The 19,583-nt window shown below is 44.8% G+C and overlaps 1 long non-coding RNA gene across 1 annotated transcript; it reads left to right on the top strand.

Annotated features, from left to right (window-relative positions):
- Positions 1-1,495: 1,495 nt before the first annotated feature.
- On the top strand, positions 1,496-18,884 carry LOC129536321 (uncharacterized). The gene is made up of 3 exons (XR_008681796.2): positions 1,496-1,798; positions 14,072-14,192; positions 18,561-18,884. It is a non-coding gene; the product is annotated as an uncharacterized LOC129536321 (long non-coding RNA).
- The last annotated feature ends 699 nt before the right edge of the window (positions 18,885-19,583 follow it).

Genomic DNA, 19,583 nt, shown 5'->3' with positions numbered 1-19,583 from the left:
AGGTCAGGCTTTTTTCCAACGTGCTGACTGCCTTGCATTATCACTAATTAACATTGGTGTGATGTTTTTCTATTTATAAACTGTGTCACAAGATATTTAAGCCTCAGAACAATCCTTTGAGGCATACGGGGAACATGATGGTTGTACCCAGAAGACAGATGATGAAACAGAGTTTCCAGGAGGTGCCTTGATTCTAGCCACCACACGTGGTTTAGCCCTGTGCCAAGTGCCTTATAAACCTTAACTCGTTTAATCCTATAAACAGCCCATGAAATGTTTAACTTTAAAACTGAATAAAGTGAGAGTCAAAGTGACAAAGTAAAAGTAAAAGAGGTAAAAGTGACTTTCCTAAGGCAGGTATCACAAGCAACTGAGACAACCAGAATTTAAACCCTGGTCTGTCTAACCCCAAAGTGATACTTTGTAAATCATAAAGCACTATGACTTGCAGAGATGGAAACGCCTTGCATTGTCCATTTGACTAGCCCATCAATCCTCACATCAAGGAGGGTAGTGTTGTTAGTAGCCAGGATGATAGTGTTATTACTCCCAATTTCCAGGTGTGGAAACTGAGGCTCAGAGAGTTGAGGCAGAGTGCCACAGTCACACAGCAAAGATACAACAGCAGTATTTGAGACCACTTCTGATTCTCCATGAGGCTTTTTCCCATATCTTTATTTTTGGGGTTCCAAAATCCCTGCAGATTGTGACTGCAGTCATGAAATTAAATGGCGCTTGCTCCTTGGAAGAAAAGCTATGACCAAACGAGACAGCATAAAAAGCAAAGACATTACTTTGCCAACAAAGGTCCGTCTAGTCAAAGCTATGGTTTTTCCAGTAGTCATGTATGCATGTGGGAGTTGGACTATAAAGAAAGCTGAGCACCAAAGAATTGATGCTTTTGAACTGTGGTGCTGGAGAAGACTCTTGAGAATCCCTTGGACTGCAAGGAGATCCAACCAGTCAATACTGAAGGAAATCAGTCCTGGATATTCATTGGAAGGACTGATGTTGAAGCTGAAGCTCCAATACTTTGGTCACCTGATGCGAAGAACTGACTCATTGGAAAAGACCCTGATGCTGGGAAAGATTGAAGTCAGGAGGAGAAGGGGACGATAGAGGATGAGACGGTTGAATGGCATCACTGACTCAATGGACATGAGTTTGAGCAAGCTCTGGGAGTTGGTGATGGACAGGGAAGCCTGGCGTGCAGCAGTCCATGGGGTCGCAGAGTCGGAAACGACTGAGCCCCTGAATTGAACTGAACTGAATGGCCAGATCTGGGACGTGCTCTTTCTTGTCAGCTGGGTCATGTCTGCAGGTAGTGATTTCACCAGCGACTGTGAGCACCTGACAAGAATCACGCGGCGTGAGGCAGAATGTCTGTCCAGAAGTCAGACAGAATGACCTCCAGCAACCCTTCAAGCCTCAGTTTCTGTGATTCAGTGCCATCGGTCTTACCGTGGCATTCCATTTATGCCCCAGTCCGCCTGTCTCCAGCTCCCGCAGTTTCCAAATTGTTTTTGCCTTTGGCAGAAATTTTACAGACTTCTCCGAGCTCGGTCAGAACAGGAACCTGGCGGACCTGTTGGACCTCCCCAACCGTAGGTTGTCTTGCGGGGGCAGGGAATGGATCTCAATTTGCATAAACGTGCTCGATTGGTTCATGTGACAGAAGTGGGCGGGCTCAATCCATCCACCTGGCAGAGGGTGGAGCGCGCAGGATTTCCGGTCAGGAGCAAGTGGAAGGACCACCCAGCAGCGGTGAGAGAGGCCACGCCCTGTTTGTGGGTCAGAGGTGAGAACGCCTGCACCCGATTTACAGCCGCTCTGCAAGTGTGGCCTTGCAATAAATGTGAATCTGCTGGGGCAAGACACAAAATACAGTAACATCAGGGGAGGACAGAAGCGGGAGGGAGAGTTTCATCGCGAAACCTTTTATGCCCAAACAGTGAATCTTGGGAGCCTATTAAAACACATATACATATATTTAATAAAAATTAAATATAAAATTAAAAATTATGCATACACGTACACGTGTGCAAGTATGTATATGTGTGATTTTTTGTATGTGTAGTATATATATAATTTTATATTGAATTTTTATTTTACGTGTATATTTTAATAGGCTCCCATAGCATGTGTAAGGGAGAAGGCAATGGCAACCCATTCCAGTACTCTTGCCTGGGAAATCCCATGGACGGAGGAGCCTGGTAGGCCGCAGTCCTTGCGGTCGCTAAGAGTCGGACACGACTGAGCGGCTTCACTTTCACTTTTCACTTTCTTGCATTGGAGAAGGAAATGGCAACCCACTCCAGTGTTCTTGCCTGGAGAATGCCAGGGACAGGGGAGCCTGGTGGGCTGCCATCTATGGGGTTGCACAGAGTCGGACACGATTGAAGCGACTTAACAGCAGCAGCGGCAGCATGTGTAAATGTGTTCCACATATGTGTGTGCAGATAGATAGGAATCAGATATATCTAGATGGATATAGATAAAGATAATAGATGGTTGGATCACCTTAAGACACTGTCAGAGACTTGCAAACTCCAGACTTCTTAGCTGGGCATTCAACTCCCTCAGCAACCCACCCTAGCCATCTTCCCACCTGCCCATCAATCCTGAACCCAAACCTACAGGCCCCGTGGATTGTTCTATGTGCTGACCCACCTTTCCGCCCCTGCATCTTCGCTCTTGCCTTTTCCTCCACGTGGGGTGCTGTCTCCATCTTTGCAGTTCCACCCAGCTTCAGGGATCACTCAAGAGACCTCCTCCTCCAAGATCCACAATCAGAATTGATTCCTGCCTCCTTTGTGCTTCCAGGGAGCTCCCTTTGTACTTGTCTGAGTCCATTTGTTAGAATGTCCACCAAAACGGCTCACTATGGTCTGCATTGGTTTATAAGCCCAGCTCTGCAGTCTGAGTCCAAAGCCATTGACTGATTCGACAAACATTTATTTAGTACCTCCTCTGTGCCAGTTACATGGCAAGCCACTCCAGTACTCTTGCCTAGAAAATCCCATGGATGGAGGAGCCTGGTAGGCTGCAGTCCATGGGGTCGCTAAGGGTCGGACACGACTGAGCGACTTCACTTTCACTTTTCAGTTTCACACATTGGAGAAGGAAATGGCAACCCACTCCAGTGTTCTTGCCTGGAGAATCCCAGGGACGGGGGACCCTGGTGGGCTTCTGTCTATGGGGTCACACAGAGTCGGACACGACTGAAGTGACACAGCAGCAGCAGCCGCTGTGCCAGTTACTGTTCTAAGCACTAGGGACAGAGCAGAGATCCAACTCTAATAGTTCCTACTCTGCTGGAGTTTATATTTTAGCGAAGACAAGTGTTAATGGATAAACCAAGATAGCGTATAACTTGTCAGGCCAAAACACACGCATGAAAGAAGCTAAAGCAGGAGAAAGGGGCGGTCCTATAGAGGGGTGTTTGTTCTCATTCAGATTAGGGGTTTAGGGATAGTAGTATGGAGGTGACATATTAGGGATGACTTGAATGAGGTAGGGAGGGCAGTATAGGTAGTGTTCCAGGCTAAGAGAGGGAATGGCCATGTGACCAATCAGTGCCCAGCAAATGGATATTAAACTGGATAATGGAGCAGGGGGACAGAAGACAGTCTTGAGCTCAGGAGAGAGTAGGAACAGCTTTTTATATTCTCCAGGAGAGGTGAACTGGGCCTCTATCCAGGTGACTGAGCTGTAACCAGTAGTACAACCTTTGGAAGCCACACCCAGCAAGTTAAGCTTCTCTAGGAAGGCACCTTAGAATTGCAGAAAAAAGAGCCTGATTCTGAGTTCAATCCTGGTTTTGGCCCTTGTCTGTGAGACCTTGGGAACCACTTAATCTCTTTAAGCCTCATTTTCTATCCTATCAGTAAAGTGATAACATCCATCTTGCTGATGTATTATAGGGACCATTTCTTCCTTCCTAACCCATAAACTAGGTCCTGTGTTAAACGATTCACATACCTTATCTCATTTACTACTCACAACAACATTTAGAGGTGTGCCAGGTGGCTTACAGAGGTTCAGTAATTTGCCAGAATCTGCAGCATAAATAGAATTCCACAGATGTGTCATGAAGTCAATGTCATGACTAGTATTTTCAAAAATGAAAAAGATTAGAAGATATTAGAGTATTGTGGGGACACTTGTTTCCTTTATTTGAGGCTGTTTGTACTATAAAGTATATTTCTTATAGTGGGCTGGCGGTAAAAAATAAAAACTCAACCTTGTGCAAAACACCGGCATCTGAAATGTAGGATTTGCTCCATGCAGGGTTGCTATGGGAATGTAATGAGTTAAGCAGCACACCTGAAGCTGCTCAGTGACCCTGGATCCTAGGAACTCCGTGGTGGACAGATGCTAACAACAACACTGCTGGAGTCACAGGATTCACAGTCACATTCACGCGTGTGTGTGTGTATATATATATATATATATTTTTTTTTTTTTCCTATGTACTGGTTGCACTGGGTCTTCATTATTGTGCATGGACTTTTTCTAGTTGCAGTAAGTGGGGACTAGTCTTTGTTGTGGATTGCAGGCTTCTTTTATTTTGGTGGCTTCTCTCATTGCAGAGCACAGGCTCTAGGCACATGGGCTTCAGTAGTTGTGGCGTGTGGGCTCAGTGGTTGTGGCCCCCAGGCTTTAGTTGCTCTGTGGCATGTGGAGTCTTCCTGGACCAGGGATCAAACCCATGTCCCCTGCCTTGACAGGCAGATTCTTATCCACCAGAGAAGTCCTGGATTCCTAGTTCTTATTACAGCTTCATGATGGTGATGATGATGAAGGTCCTAGAAGACTATACCCAGTCTGGTCCCCCTACTGGAGACTCTCAGGCCAGCCTCTAACCACTGTCCCCATCTCCAGACTAAAAAGCAATATAAGTGAAAATTATTTTTACAGAGAAACCTGCTCATAGATGTTCATAATTTCCAAAACTTGGAAGCAATCATGATGTCCTTCAACAGGTGAACAGATAAATAAACTGCTACCTCCAGACCATGGAATATTATTCAGTGCCAGAATGAAATGAGCTCTCAAGCCATGGGAAGACATGGAGGAACCTTAAATGCATTATTACTAAGTAAAAGAAGCCAATCTGAAAAGGCTACATTCTGTGTGATTCTAGCTATATAACATTCTGGAAAAGGCCAAACTATGGAGACAGTAAAAAGTCAGTGATTGCTGAGACCTGGGTAAAATAGGGGGAGAGAGGGATGACTTGGTGGAGCACAAGGGAGTTTTGGTGCAGTGACAAAACTGCATGATACTATAATGAAGGATACATATCATTACACATTTGTCCAAACTCACAGAATGTACAGCTGCAAGAGTGAACCCCGAGTGTTCAAGAGTGAAGTATGGATTTTGGGTGATTAGGAGGTATCAGTGTGGGTTCATCAGTTGTAACCAATGTACCACTAATAGTGTTCAAGTCACCAATTCCTCTGTGTGTGTACGTGTGTTTCCCCACATCAATAAGCACTGCCTTGGATACCAGCTGGGTACCCTACAATTCAACCCAATTCTTGCACTGTCTACCTGGAGATAGCATCAGATCCCACAGGTTAAGGGTTCAGTCTCACACAACTATCCCCTTCCCTCACTTTGGACGCCAATCACAACTCCAGGTTGCTGCCTATGCTTTTGACCAACTAGGTATAGACTGGAGGTTCCAATGACCCCCTCCTTAGGTTCAGTTAATTTCAAACTCAGGAAACCCATTTACTCACTAGATCACTGATTGTTATAAACGGATGTAAGTCAGGAACAGCCAGATGGAAGAGATGCATAGGGCTGGATATAGGGGAGGGACTGTCACTCTTGTGCTTTCTCTGAGCACATCACCGTCCATGTGTTTCCCAACCTGGAAGCTCTCTGAACCCTGTTCTTTAGAGTTTTTATGGAGGCTTCCTTGCAGAAGCTTGCTTGATTAACTCACTGGCCTGGTTGCATCTCTAGTCCCTCTCCCTCCCCTCTAATTGCAAGGTTCACTCCACTGACAATTGGTCCCATCCTTTTAGGATCTTCGATCTTTAGTTGTGGCACATGGGCTCTACCTCCCTGACCAGCAGTCAAACCCAGGCCCCTTGCATTGGGAGCATGGAGTCTTAGCCACTGGAACACCAGGGAAGTTCCAACCAGTCCGATCCTTAAGTAGAGTCCAAAAGTTATGACAAAACTTTTCTGCTCTCTTAGGAAATTCCAAGGGTTTTAAGAGCTATGAGCCAGGAGCTGTGGATGAAGTCCAAATATATACATGAAAAGTATATTTTGATTATCTGAATGACCAAATTCATGTTTCTTATAAACCATAGTATCTCAATAAGTCTCATGGGGGATGTCGATAATGGGGAGGCTCTGCATATGTGGGGGCAAAGGGTATATGGGAAATCTCTGTACCTTCCCCTTGGCTTTTCTGTGAACTTAGTGATGCTCTAAAAAATAAAATCAGTTTTTAAAACAGCAGCAGGAGAAGGCTTACTAAGAACTAGGACCCTAGAGTCAGATGTCCTGGGCTGGAAGCCTGACTCCATCACTTGTTAGCTCTGTGATACTGAGCAAGTCATTCAGTCTCTCTGTTCTTCAGTGGCCTCATTTGTAATGTGGGGAATCTAAAGAGACCCACCTCAGAGGGCTCTTGAGAGCATCATGGGAGGGAATATACAAAATTGTTCTCAGAAAATGTCTGGGACACATAAACATCAGCGGTTACTGTTCTCCTAAAGGCCATGGAACGCCACCAATGGAGGGACTACAAGCAGAGGAGGAATTTCCAGCCCTCTGGAAGCCACCTTAAATCCAGACACTGCCATTTGCCCCCTGCACGGGTGCTTCTAGTAGCTCGAACCTTTGCCCTCTGTTTACGAGGAGGCACCAGCTGTGAGCCTCCACTGCACCTTCCTCTGGCACCTCCCTATCTTACCCAAGCACTTTGCGGTTTTTTTCTCCATTTTCTTTGGTTAAATGTCTTTGAGGGGCAGGAGCTTCTCTTGGGCAAGAGCAGTGCTTCCTCAATCACTCTTCTCTGCTTGCCAGGGTCTTTAGACCCCGATGCCCCTCCTCTACTTCAAACCCTCTCTTATCTCCAGAATCTTGCAAGTCACTGTCTCTCCACTTTGGCCAAGAGAACCATGTCCACACTGAGGCCTTTTTCATTTGTAAAGTGCTTTCTCACACATTTTTATCAGATGAGCCACGTAAAGTCTTGTTAGATAAATGGGAAATGGAAACCCCAAGCCCCCAGCATAGTCAAGGGACTAGTTTAAGATCACACAGTGAGGTGGTGGCAGAGCTAGGACCAGTCCAGTCCTCTAAGTAACAGTAAAACACCAAAATTCATGTGTGTGGCACCTATGGTGTGCCAGGCACTGTGGCAAGTTTTTACCTGCATAATCTCATTTAATTCTCCCCAGTGCTTCTAACATTTTACCGTGTATCTGAATCCTGTAGGTGGGATGCAGATTCTGATCCAGCAGATCGGGGTGGGGCCTGAACTTCTGCATTTCTAATAAATTCCCAGGGGAAACTGAAGCCGCTGTTTTCAGTAGACTTACACTTTGAGTAGCCAGGGTCCTTTCAGCATCCTCAGAGCTAGGGATCATCCCCTTCATCCTTTTAGGTGAGTGAATGCTGGCTCCAGGTGGATAAGAGACAGCTGTAGACCACCCAGCTAGCAGGTGATGGAGCTGAGATTCAAACCCAGGCACTCAGGTGCCAGATCCAGGATGCCAGCCTTTATATCCCAGCTGCTTCATCCTGGAGGTCAAATCGCTGGCTCCAAATCACTGACATCCTATGACATCACCTGACTCCATCACTACCTGGCTGGGCTGGACAGTTGCCACGACTTTTTCATCTTTTACTTCACACTATGTGGCCTGACCTCCCAGCAAGGGATCCGTTATGACTGTAAAGTCCTTTGCCACACAGAGAAGGCCCAATGGTAAGAGTACACCTTTGAAGGGAAGAGAGGCTCAGAGACACCCTCACACTAAGTCAAACAGGCCATGCTTGGCCGTGGGTACTATACTGGGCTAAGGAGCAGAGGCCGTGCTCTGTACAGCATGGGTGTGGGACCAGGGCACCTTCAAATACTTGTTTCCGTGAAACTTGGAAAAGGCAGAGACCATTTTTTTTTTCCTTTTGTAACAACTTTATAGATATATAATTCACGTACCATAAAATTCACCCTTTTAAAATGTACAATTCAGTGGTTTTTAGTGTAGTCACAGCGTTGGGCAACCACCACCAATTCCAGAACATTTTCGTCATCCCCAAAGAAACCCCATACCCATGAGCGGTCACGCCCCTTTCCCTCCTCCCCTCAGCCCCCAGCAACCACTAATCTACTTTCCCACTCCATAGATTTGCCTATTCTGGACATTTCATAGAAAAGGAATCATACAATAAGTAACCTTTTGTGTCTGGCTTCTTTGACATGGCTTTAGGTTTCCAGGGTTCATCCATGTTGCACCACGTATCAGAACTTCATTTCTTTTTATTGTCAAATAACAGGCCATTATATAGAATGCCACATTTTGTTTATCTGTTTATCAATTCATGGGCATTTGAATTGCTTTCTTTTCTTGGCTATTATGTATCATGCTGCTATGAACATGCAGACACATTTCCTGTACACATTTTTGTGTACAGTTTTTTCATTTCTCTTAGGTGGATGCTTGCTGCTGCTGCTGCTGCTGAGTTGCTTCAGTCATGTCTGACTCTGTGCGATCCCATAGACAGCAGCCCACCAGACTCCCCCATCCCTGGGATTCTCCAGGCAAGAACACTGGAGTGGGTTGCCATTTCCTTCTCCAATGCATGAAAGTGAAAAGTGAGAGTGAAGTCGCTCAGTCGTGTCCAACTCTTAGCGACCCCATGGACTGCAGCCTACCAGGCTCCTCCATCCATGGGATTTTCCAGGCAAGAGTATTAGAGTGGGGTGCCATTGCCTTCTCTGAGGTGGATGCTTAGGGGTGGAATTTCTAGGTCAGCTGGTAACTCCATGATTAGTACTTTGAGGCACTTGCCACGTTGTTTTCCAAAGTGGCTGCACCATTTTACAGTCCCACCAGGGAGGCATCAGGGTACCAATTTCTCCAATATTTACATTTACTTGTTTCCCTGTAAAGCTTCTCAGTGGAAACTGAGGCTCACTTGGGCAATGTGGTGTGGAATAAACCCCCAGCAGTTGTGCTGTGCTGACGCAAGTTTGCCCTTGGAAACAAGCAGGCTTGGCCTTGAAGGCTGGTCTTCCTACCGAGCTGTGTGTTTTTAGAAGTCACTTAACCTCTCTGATCTGTTTTTCTCTCTTGAGACCAGAGGTGAGATCTAATAGTAGAGATCACAGGCAAGAGTTTGCGAAGCTATGGGCAACCTTGTGTTTTATTTACTTATTTATTTTTTAATGTGATCCATATTTTATTTTTTAACTGAGGTATACTTGATTCATGTTGAAATTTGTCTTTTTTTTTTTTTTATTATCCACTTCCAAAGTCCTGATTCTAAATTCACACTTGCTGTAAGAGGGGTCCTGCTGCTGCTGCTAAGTCACTTCAGTCGTGTCCGACTCTGTGTGACCCCACTGACGGCAGCCCACCAGGCTCCTCCGCCCCTGGGATTCTCCAGACAAGAACACTGGAGTGGGCTGCCATTTCCTTCTCCAATGCATGAAAGTGAAAAGTGAAAGTGAAGTCGCTCAGTCGTGTCCGACCCTCAGCGACCCCATGGATTGCAGCCTTCCAGGCTCCTCCAACCATGGGATTTTCCAGGCAAGAGTAACAGAGTGGGCTGCCACTGCCTTCTCCGAAGAGGGGTCCACTGGTGGTAAAAGCAATATATTGCAAGACAAATAGGTGTAGATTTAAATCTCTGCTTTGTCTCTTATTGTCTATGAAGCCTTGGGCTTGTAAACTTTACCTTTCTGAGTCTCCACTTCCTCTGTGAAAAGGAGATAAGACACCATATCCGAGGGTTGTTGTCAGGATAAATGTCTTATGGTCAGCATGCAATAGATGATAGATACTATTTTTTTTAATTAAGTAATTCATTTTTTATTAGCTATGCCACAGGACTTGCAGAATCTTAGTTCCCTGACCAGGGATTGAAACTGGGCCCTCAGCAGTGAAAGTGCTGAGTCCTAACCACTAAACTGCCCAGAATTCCCAATAGGCACCATTATTAAAACAGGGAAGACTGGGACTTCCCTGGTGGCGCAGTGGATAAGAATCCACCTGCTGAGGCAGGGGACACAGGTTCAATCCCTGGTCCGAGAAGAACCCCCATGCCTCAGAGCAACCAAGCCCATGTGCCACAATTACTGGGCCCACACTCTAGGACCCTCAGGTTGCAACTATTGAACCTGTGTGCTGCAACTACTGAAGCTCGAATGCCCTGTTCCACAACAAGAGAAGCCACTGCAATGAGAAGCCCGAACACAGCAATGGAAAGTAGCCCCCTCTTACTGCAACTAGAGAAATCCCTTGTGCAGCAAAGAAGACCTGGAGCAGCCAAAAAGAAAAAAAAAAAGGAAGACCCATTCATTCCACCAACATTGACCCAGATCCTAATAAGCGTCAGCTGCTGTGACACTAAGGTGATTTTCAGATCTGTGCTCCCAGGTTTGGAGGAGCAGACAAACAAAGAATTGTGTGACAATGTGACCAGTGTTATCAAGAGGTGTGTTAATGTTCTCTGTGGTTAGAGAGGAAGGGGTATGGCAGGCAGGAGGAAGTGGCCACAGGAAGATATGGGTGGCACTGGAGCAGGTGGAGGAAGCCTCTTTCTGCAGAGTGGATGGTGGGGTTATATCCTCCTGAAACTCTGTCTCCTCGGGGCTACCCCCGCCCCCACATCCAGGACCCAGAAGCAGCCCGTCTACACAGAGGCTGGAAGGACGGCAAACCTTTGGCTTATAAATCCAGATCGGATGCAGACTTAACGCCCTCTCTGAGCACACATCCAAACCTCTGTGTATCCAAGGCACAGTAGCCTGGGGCATTGTGGACACCATGAGGAGCAGAGTCATTAATATAAAGTGAAAAGGGACTTGTGACAGAAAATGGACTGGGGAGGGAGGCAGAACAGCACAGAAAAAAAGGGCTTCAGATTATAACTGTGTCCTTTAATAGCCTGTGATATCTGGCAAGTCATACCTGCTCATTCTAGCCTCAGTTTGCCTCAGCTTGCAAGCTCAGTCATACCCGACTCTTTGTATGACTCTATAGTCAGACGCTATAGACTGTAGCCCACCAGGCTCCCCTGTCCATGGAAATTTCCAAGCAAGAATACTAGAGTGGGTTGCCATTTCCTACCTCAGGGGATCTTCCCAATCCAGTGATTGAACTGGAGTCTCTTGTGTTTCCTGCATTGGTAGGTGGATTCTTTACCACCGAACCACCTAAGACAAACACAATTTTCCTCAAACAGTAAATGTCAAGATGAAGTGAGGTGGGATGAGAATGCAGTTGGAAAAGCTAAATGTTATAAAACTACAGGAAAGTTGATTATTGTCATCTGATGAATGGATACACAGAATATGGTAAATCCATACAAGGGGATGCTATGCTGTGCTTAGTCAGCTATTGTGTCCAACTCTTTGCAACCCTGTGGGCTGCAGCCCACCAGACTCCTCTGTCCATGGGGATTCTCCAGGCAAGAGTATTTGAGTGGGTTGCCATGCCCTCTTCCAGGGGGTCTTCCCCAACCCAGGGATCGAACCCAGGTCTCCTGCCTTGCAGGTGGATTCTTTACCATCTGAGCCACCAGGGAAGCCTATACAAGGGAAGATCACTCAGCAATAGAAGGAATGAAGTACTAATACAAGCACCGCATAAATGGACCTGGAATACTCATGCTTGGTGAAAGAAACCAGACGCAGAGGACTGCATATTGTATATTCTGTTTACATAAAATGTCCATAAAAAGCACATCTCTGGAGACAGGCAGTAGACTGGTGGTTGCCTCAGGCAGGAGGAGGAAGTTGGGGGGAAATGGGGACTGACTGCTAACAGATATGGGGTTTCTTTGGTGTGATGAAAATGTTCTCCAATTAAACAGTGTTGATGGTTGCATAACTCTGTGACTAGATTCAAAACCACTGAATTGTACACTTTACATGGGTGAAAGGTATACAAATTATATCTCAGGAAAGCTCTTAAGAAAAAGAGAAAGCATAGTCATTTATTCTCTAGCACCCATCTGTGGAAAAACACCCTGGGACAAACACAAATGAATAATTGTATGGTCTAGCATTGGATTGGTGTTGTGCTTTCACATCTATTCTTTTTCTTTTTTTATTGAATAGTTGATTACAATGTTGTGTTAGTTTCAGGTATACAGAAAAGTGATTCAGTTATACATATACATATATAAATATTCTTTTTCAGATTCTTTTCCATTATAGGTTATTACAAGATATTGAATAAAGTACTCTGTGCTATACAGTAGGTCCTTGTTGGCTATTTACACGTATATAGTACTGTGTCTATTTTAATTTTTATTAGATTATTTGTTTGTACTTTCACTCTACAAACATTTAGCCATGCCTAGATTACTGGTATGATGTGTGTTGTGTTCAGTCGCGTCTGACTCTTTGCAACCCCATGAACTGTAGCCTGCCAGGCTCCTCTGTCCGTGTGACTTTCCAGGCAAGAATACTGAAATGGGTTGCCATTTCCTTCTTCAGGGGATGATGTTTGTTGAGTGCATGCTAAAAGAGAGGCCCTGTGTGCCATTTCAGGGAAAGAGAAGGCATGGTCCTGTGCCTAGTAGTCACTTGTTGAATGAATAATACATTTATAAAATAAGGGTACTCAGGACCCACTGCCTGAGATACTGAGTTAAGGAAAATCTCCCCAGGAATTCCAATGTGCAATGGTGTGAAAGCTCCTAGTAGGACCACAGGACACCAGATTAAGGCCAGGGTTTGCCCCACTTAAAGACAATGCAAACTATCTGGGGACTTGTTAACAAGCAGACTTGGATTCTGTGGGTCTGGGCTGGATCCTAAGACCCAGCATTTCTAACCAGCTCCCAGGTGAGGCTGGTGCTGCCATGCTGTTGGTCTGAGGGCCCCAGTTTCTGTGGCAGGTCCTTGCCCCTTCCTACCCCTCCTGCCTTGTTGATATTTCCCACCTGAACAGAGAGCTGCTGAGTCCTGCACAGTCTCTCTTCTCCTCACTGGACCTTGTAAACTGTTGTCTGGTCTGGAATAAGCTTCTCCTCCTCCTTCCCCTAAATGCCGCCCCCCTTTCTGCACCCACAGCATCCCTACAGCATTTATTCTTTGCAGCCCTCACTAGGTTATTCTGTTAGCACCCGTGAAGGTATCATCAGAGCAGAGACTGCAGATTGTCCAATGCCAAATCCCAGCAAATACTCTTTGGCCCTTACTCTGTGCCGACTCTTGGCGGTGTTTGACATAGATGACATCATTTCATCCTCACAACAACCTGATGATGATGAAAGGATGATCACCCTCCTCATTTTCCAAACAAGGATACTGAGGCACAGTAGGTGGCAAAGTCTGAATTGTGATCTAGGCAGCAAAAGACAGGCACACGACAGAGGGGGAGAAGTGCCGTCAGAGGAGGCTATAGGTGAGGAAGTCGGAGAGGCAGTTTTCTAGAGCAGGGCTGGGGTCTGGACGGATGGGCAGCGGTCAGTGAGCAAAACTGTCGGAGAAAGTATGAAAGCAGTGATGTGACCATGGTGGATTCGGAGAATGGGCAGGTTCAGTGAGCTGCTGCTTCTGTTGTAAGTCCCTTCAGAAGACCTGGGGGTGATAGGTCTTATCAAGTAATTAGAGATAATTGCCCGTAGCCCAGGATACCAGGCATCCCTGTTGGCTCAGACAGTAAAGAATCTACCTACAATGCAGGATACCCAAGTTCGATCCTTGGGTTGGGAAGATCCCCTGGAGAAGGGAGTGGCTACCCACTCCAGTATTCTTGCCTGGGAAATTCCATGGACAGAGGAGCCTGGTGGGCTATATTCCATGGGGCTGCAAAGAGTTGGACATGACTGATGGACTAACACTTCTACTTTTCAGATACCAGGCTAGGAGTTTGGGCTTCACAAGGAAAGTGCTGAAATGATTTTTGGCAGGAGAAGAGCAAGATGTACTCCAGGCTCTTTGAGGTCCAGGGTAGTGTCTACGACAGAGCATCAAGGTGAGAGGTTTTGGATTTTGTGCAATGAACATAAGCGATAGAACTGCATGCGTGTTTTGTCCTGCCCGACTCCTTGTGACCCCATGGACTGTAGCCCACCAGGCTCCTCTGTCCATGGAATTTCCCAGGCAAGAATACTGGAGTGGGTAGCCACTCCCTTCTCCAGGGGATCTTCCCAATATCTAGGTTCAACTCTCAGCCTTTCTACCTACTAGCTGAATAACCTTGATCAAGTTACTTAATGTTCGTGCTTCAGAAAAAATAATGACAATTGGGTTGTTGAGAGTAATGAACAAATTATAATCATAATGTTGTTGTTATCATGATCTGAGAGATCTAGTCTTGGGCAAATTATTTAACTCCCCTGAGCCTCAGTTTCCTCATCTGTGAGATGGGGGAGAATAACAGTACCCACATCAAAAGACTGAGATGAGGATTTAATAGGGCAATGTGCCAAATGCATAACTCCATGCATGATAGTAAGTTTGTGCTAAGCTGGGATTCACCGGTGGCTCATTGGTAAAGAATTCGCCTGCTAAGCAGGAGACATGGGTTCAATCCCTGCGTTGGGAAGATCCCCTGGAGAAGGAAATGGCAACCCACTCCAGTATACTTGCCTGGGAAATCCCATGGACAGAGAAGCCTGGTAAGCTACAGTCCATGGGGTCTCAGAGTCGGACATGACTTACCAACGGAACGACAACAAGCCGGCTTCAGGACACTGATCTTGGGATAGGGGAAGGTACCAGTGGAAGTGGGAGGAGGCGGTGGGGAGGGCCCTGCTGGGACGCTCAGGTCATGGTCTGCAGAGGAGGAGGGGAGGGAAAGTGCCAGAGTGCAAGGAGATGCTGAGGAGAAGGAAAGGGAGGCTGGGTGAGGAGGTTGTGAGGGTGAGGGACGTGAGGAGTGAAGTCTCCTTGGAGTCAGGGGAGAAAAAGGACAGAGGAGAAAGGGGTGGGGGCGTCTGGGTTGAGTCTGGTTGGCATTGAGAAGCTGGGAATGTGAGCAGAGTTGGGAGTCAGGCTTGCAGACAGGTTTGGCAAGAACCAAATCATTAGACAACTGAACAATAGGGAAATGCACTGAGAATCTTGGGTAATAAAATGGCAGGTGATTTACAGGTTTTTTTAATGCTTAAATTTTTTTTCTAGGTTAAAAAAAATGAGAACGTATTATTTTATATCTATATTTTAATTTGTAGCATATATTTTTATATTTAAATTTGATTTTTATTTAAATAGGTAATGTATTTATATGAGTATAAATTTAAGAGAGAGAAAGGTTTTTTTTTTCAGTGAAAATTCTCCCACTCTTATTTCCCCATCACCCAGTTCTTCTAAGCATAGCCAGTGTTACTTACTTTTTGTATATCCTTCCAAAGATATTCTGTTTAGTCTAAGATGTATTATTTTAGCATAAAATATTATATGGGTTTAAAAAAAAAGACTGAAGGGCACATGCAACAAAAGAAAAAATAGCAAATTTCACTTTATGAAAAAAAAATTTTGTGCATCAGAAAACAATATCAACAGGGTAAAATAATAATCCAGAGACTAGAGGGAAGTACTTGCAAATCATACATCTGATAAGGGATTAATATTCAGAATATACAGAGAACTCCTGAAGTTCATCAACAAAAATTCCCAAACAATATGATTCCAAAATGGGTAAAGGACTTGAATAAACATTTCTCCAAAGAAGACATACAAATGGCTGATATGTACATGAAAAGATTCTCGACATCACTAATCATCACGGAAATGCAAATCAAAACCACAATGAGATATCACTTTATATCCATTAAAATGTCTACTATCCAAAACCAAAAGCTTTTCACCTATTTTCCTGTTGTATGTATCTTCTTTGTTAACAGTATTTTTTATTATGATAAATAAACAGAAGAAAGGATGTGGACAAAACTGGAAACCTTGCACACTGTTGGTAAGAAGGTGAAATATAGCTGCTGTGAAACAGTATGTTATTCCTAAAAAATTAAAAATAGAATTACCTTTTATGATGCAGTGATTATACTCTGAGCATAGACTCCCTAAAACTGAAAACAGAAGAGATGTTTGTGCATCTATGTTCATAGCAGTATTAGACACAATAAGTAAAATGTGGAAGCAACCCGAGTATTCAACAATGGATGAAAGAATAAGCAAAATGTGGTATGTACATACAGCAGAATATTATTCAGCATTAAGAAGGAAATTCTGATGCATGCTACAACATGGATGAAAGCTGAGGACATTATGCTAAGTGAATAAGCCAGTCACAAAAAGACAAATGCTGTTTGAGTCCACTTACATGAGAGAAGGACCTAAAATAGTCAAACTCATCGAGACAGAAAGTGGACCTGTGGTTTTCCAGGAGGTGGGGTGGAGCAGGAAACAAGGATGGGGAGGTACTGTTTGTTGAGTGGGTATAGAGTTTCAGTTTTGCAAGATGAAAAGGATTTTGGAGCGGGATAGTGGTGATGGTTGCGCAACAATACGTGTCCTTAATGTCACTGAACCATACACTCAAGCATGATTAAGATGGCATGTATTATGTTATGTATGTATTTTAACCACAATAAAAACAAATGGGAAAAAAAAAAAAAAGAGACTGAATATCAGGAAAAGGCTGGGGTTGGAGATATGGATTTGAAAGTCACTCACATGAACATACTACAATATTTTTGCCTGGAGAATCCCCTGGACAGAGGAGCCTGGCAAGCTACGGTCCATGAGGTCACAAGAGTCAGGCATGATTTAGCAACTAAACCACCACACATGAATATAATATTTGAAAGTGGGGGAGTAGGTCAGAAGCCAGATCTAGGAGGGAGGAGAAGAAGGGAGAAGAAAGCTGCAAATAGTGGGCACCTCTGTGTAGTACTATAGCACTTGGGCTCTGAAGCTCCACCGACTGGGCCTAACTCTGGCCCCAGCACTGTGTGAACGTAGCAAGTCAACCTAAGTTCTCTGAGCCTCTGCTTCCTCATCTCTAAAATGGGGACGATATTCATCTCTAACCTCCTAGTGTCCTTGTGAGGATTAAATGAGATGATGTTTAACCAAAGCACTTGGCACCATGCCTGCCACATGGTATTCACTCAGTAAATGGGAGCCTCTGGCAGAAGTGCTATTAAAAATACTGAAGGATCAATATAAACCAGGTGCCAGCCAGTTGAAAGAAACACCACCTTCCACAAACAGTTATAGACCAAACTGGTGCATTCCAGCTGCGTGTCCACCCTGGACTAGGAAGCAATCACGGAAGGGAGAACAGGGAAAGCAACCAGCCCTTTTCGGGAGTTTCTAGAAAGTCTGTGTTGGGAGGAGGGGATGTTGAGCAGTTTCAAATGCCACCTAGGAAGGCAAGACCTCAGTGAGGCTTTGGGCTTGTGGACATCTGAAGAGCAGATTCAGAGAGAGGGTGAGGAGAGCAAGGTGAGGTATCTGAGGGCCTGATGCAGAAGCTGTGAGTTAAGGCTCACTTTCTGGATAAATCTGCTGATGAGATGTAGGGGAGAACGTGGAATACATCGCTTTATTTTTTTTTAATTAAAAATTTTTTTAATTTAAATTTAAAATTTTTTGGCTGTGTTGGGTCTTCCTTGTGGCACACAGACTTTCTCCAGTTGTGGCCTGTGGGCTTCTCTTATTGTGGAGCAAGGACTCTACAGCATGTGGGCTCAGTAGTTGCGGCAGGAGGGTCTCTCTAATTATGGTGCGTGGACTTAGTTGCCTGGAGGCATATGAAATCTTAGTTCCCTCCCCAGGTTTGAACCCCTGTTCCCTGCATCGGAAGGCGGATTCTCAACCACTGGGCCACAAGGGAGGTTGCTAGAATATTTTCCCTGCTCTGAAGACTCTCTGGGCTCTGCCTGTTTGGTCCTCCCCCTTCTCAGTTCAGTTCAGTTCAGTCGCTCAGTCATGTCCAACTCTTTGTGACTCCATGAGTCACAGCACGCCAGGCCTCCCTGTCCATCACCAACTCCTGGAGTTCACTCAAACTCATGTCCATCGAGTCGGCAATGCCATCCAGCCATCTCATTCTCTGTCGTCCCCGTCTCCTCCCGCCCCCAATCCCTCCCAGCTTCAGACTCTTCCAGTGAGTCCTCCCTCTTCTACAACCCCTCAAAAACTACTCATCTTTTTTCTCCATAGTTTTGCCTTTTTTCAGAATGTCATATAGTTGGAATCATATAACAGGCAGTTTTTTTTCATATTGAGTCTTTCACTTAATAATATGTTTAAGCTTCCTCCATGTCTTTTTCATATGTCCAGAGTTCATATGTTTTTAGCACTAATATTTCATTGTCAGGATGTGGAGCAGTTTATTTATCCATTTGCCCACAGAAGGACATCCTGTTGCTTCCAGGTTTGGACAATTATGAATAAAGCAACTGGAAACATCTATGTGCAGGTTTGGAGGTGTACATGTTTTCAACGCCTCTGGATAAACACTGAGGAGAAGAATTGCTGGATGATATGGTAAGAGTATGTTGAGTTTTGTTAGAAACCAAAACACTGGCTTCCAAAGTGGCTTTGCATGCCCACCAGCAATCAGAGTTCCAGTTGCTCCAGATCCTCACCTGCATTTGGTGTTACCAGTGTTCCAGATTCTGGCCATTCTAACAGGTGTGTAGTGGAGGCTCATTGTCTCCATTTGCTTTTTTCTCATGATATATGATGTCAAACATCTTTTCATATGCTTATTTGCCCTCTGTATATCATTTTCCTGCAAAGGTTTTTTTGTCTTTTTTTTTTTTTTAAATCATTTGGTTTGTTTTCTTCTTGTTGAGTTTTAAGAATTCTTTGAATATTTTGGATAGTAATCCTTTTTCTGGTTTGTTTTTAAGACAGAGAAATCCCCAAGTATGGTTACAGGGAGATGAGCTGCCAAGATGTTGAAGAGAAGAAGAATTAGCAGGAACATAAACTATGTATACAGTATGACTTGAATTGTATTTCTTTATGTTATTTGTTATCAGTTGTTATTGTTAATATAAATAACATATATATGTTATTTATGTTATATGTTATCAGGGCTTCCCTGATAGCTCAGTTGGTGAAGAATCCACCTGCAATGCAGGAGACCCTGATTTGATTCCTGGGTCAGGAAGATCCACTGGAGAAAGGATAGGCTACCCACTCCTGTATTCTTGGGCTTCCCTTGTGGCTCAGCTGGTAAGGACTCCACCTGCAATGCGGGAGACCTGGGTTCGATCCCTGGGTTGGGAAGATCCCCTGGAGAAGGGAAAGGCTACCCACTCCAGTATTCTGGCCTGGAGAATTCCATGGACTGTAAGGTCTATGGAGTCACAAAGAGTCGGAGATGATTGAGTGCCTTTCACTTTCACGTTATTTGTAACTTTTAATTTTTTATAGTCACAAACTTAAA

Source organism: Moschus berezovskii, chromosome 6 (genome assembly GCF_049115385.1).
Source record: "Moschus berezovskii isolate FMDL1 chromosome 6, NW_MosBer_1.0, whole genome shotgun sequence".
In the NCBI taxonomy this organism is placed as follows: Eukaryota; Metazoa; Chordata; class Mammalia; order Artiodactyla; family Moschidae; genus Moschus; species Moschus berezovskii.
The sequence above is the reverse complement of the archived record's forward strand: the minus strand, read 5'-3'. Positions and strand labels throughout refer to the sequence as shown.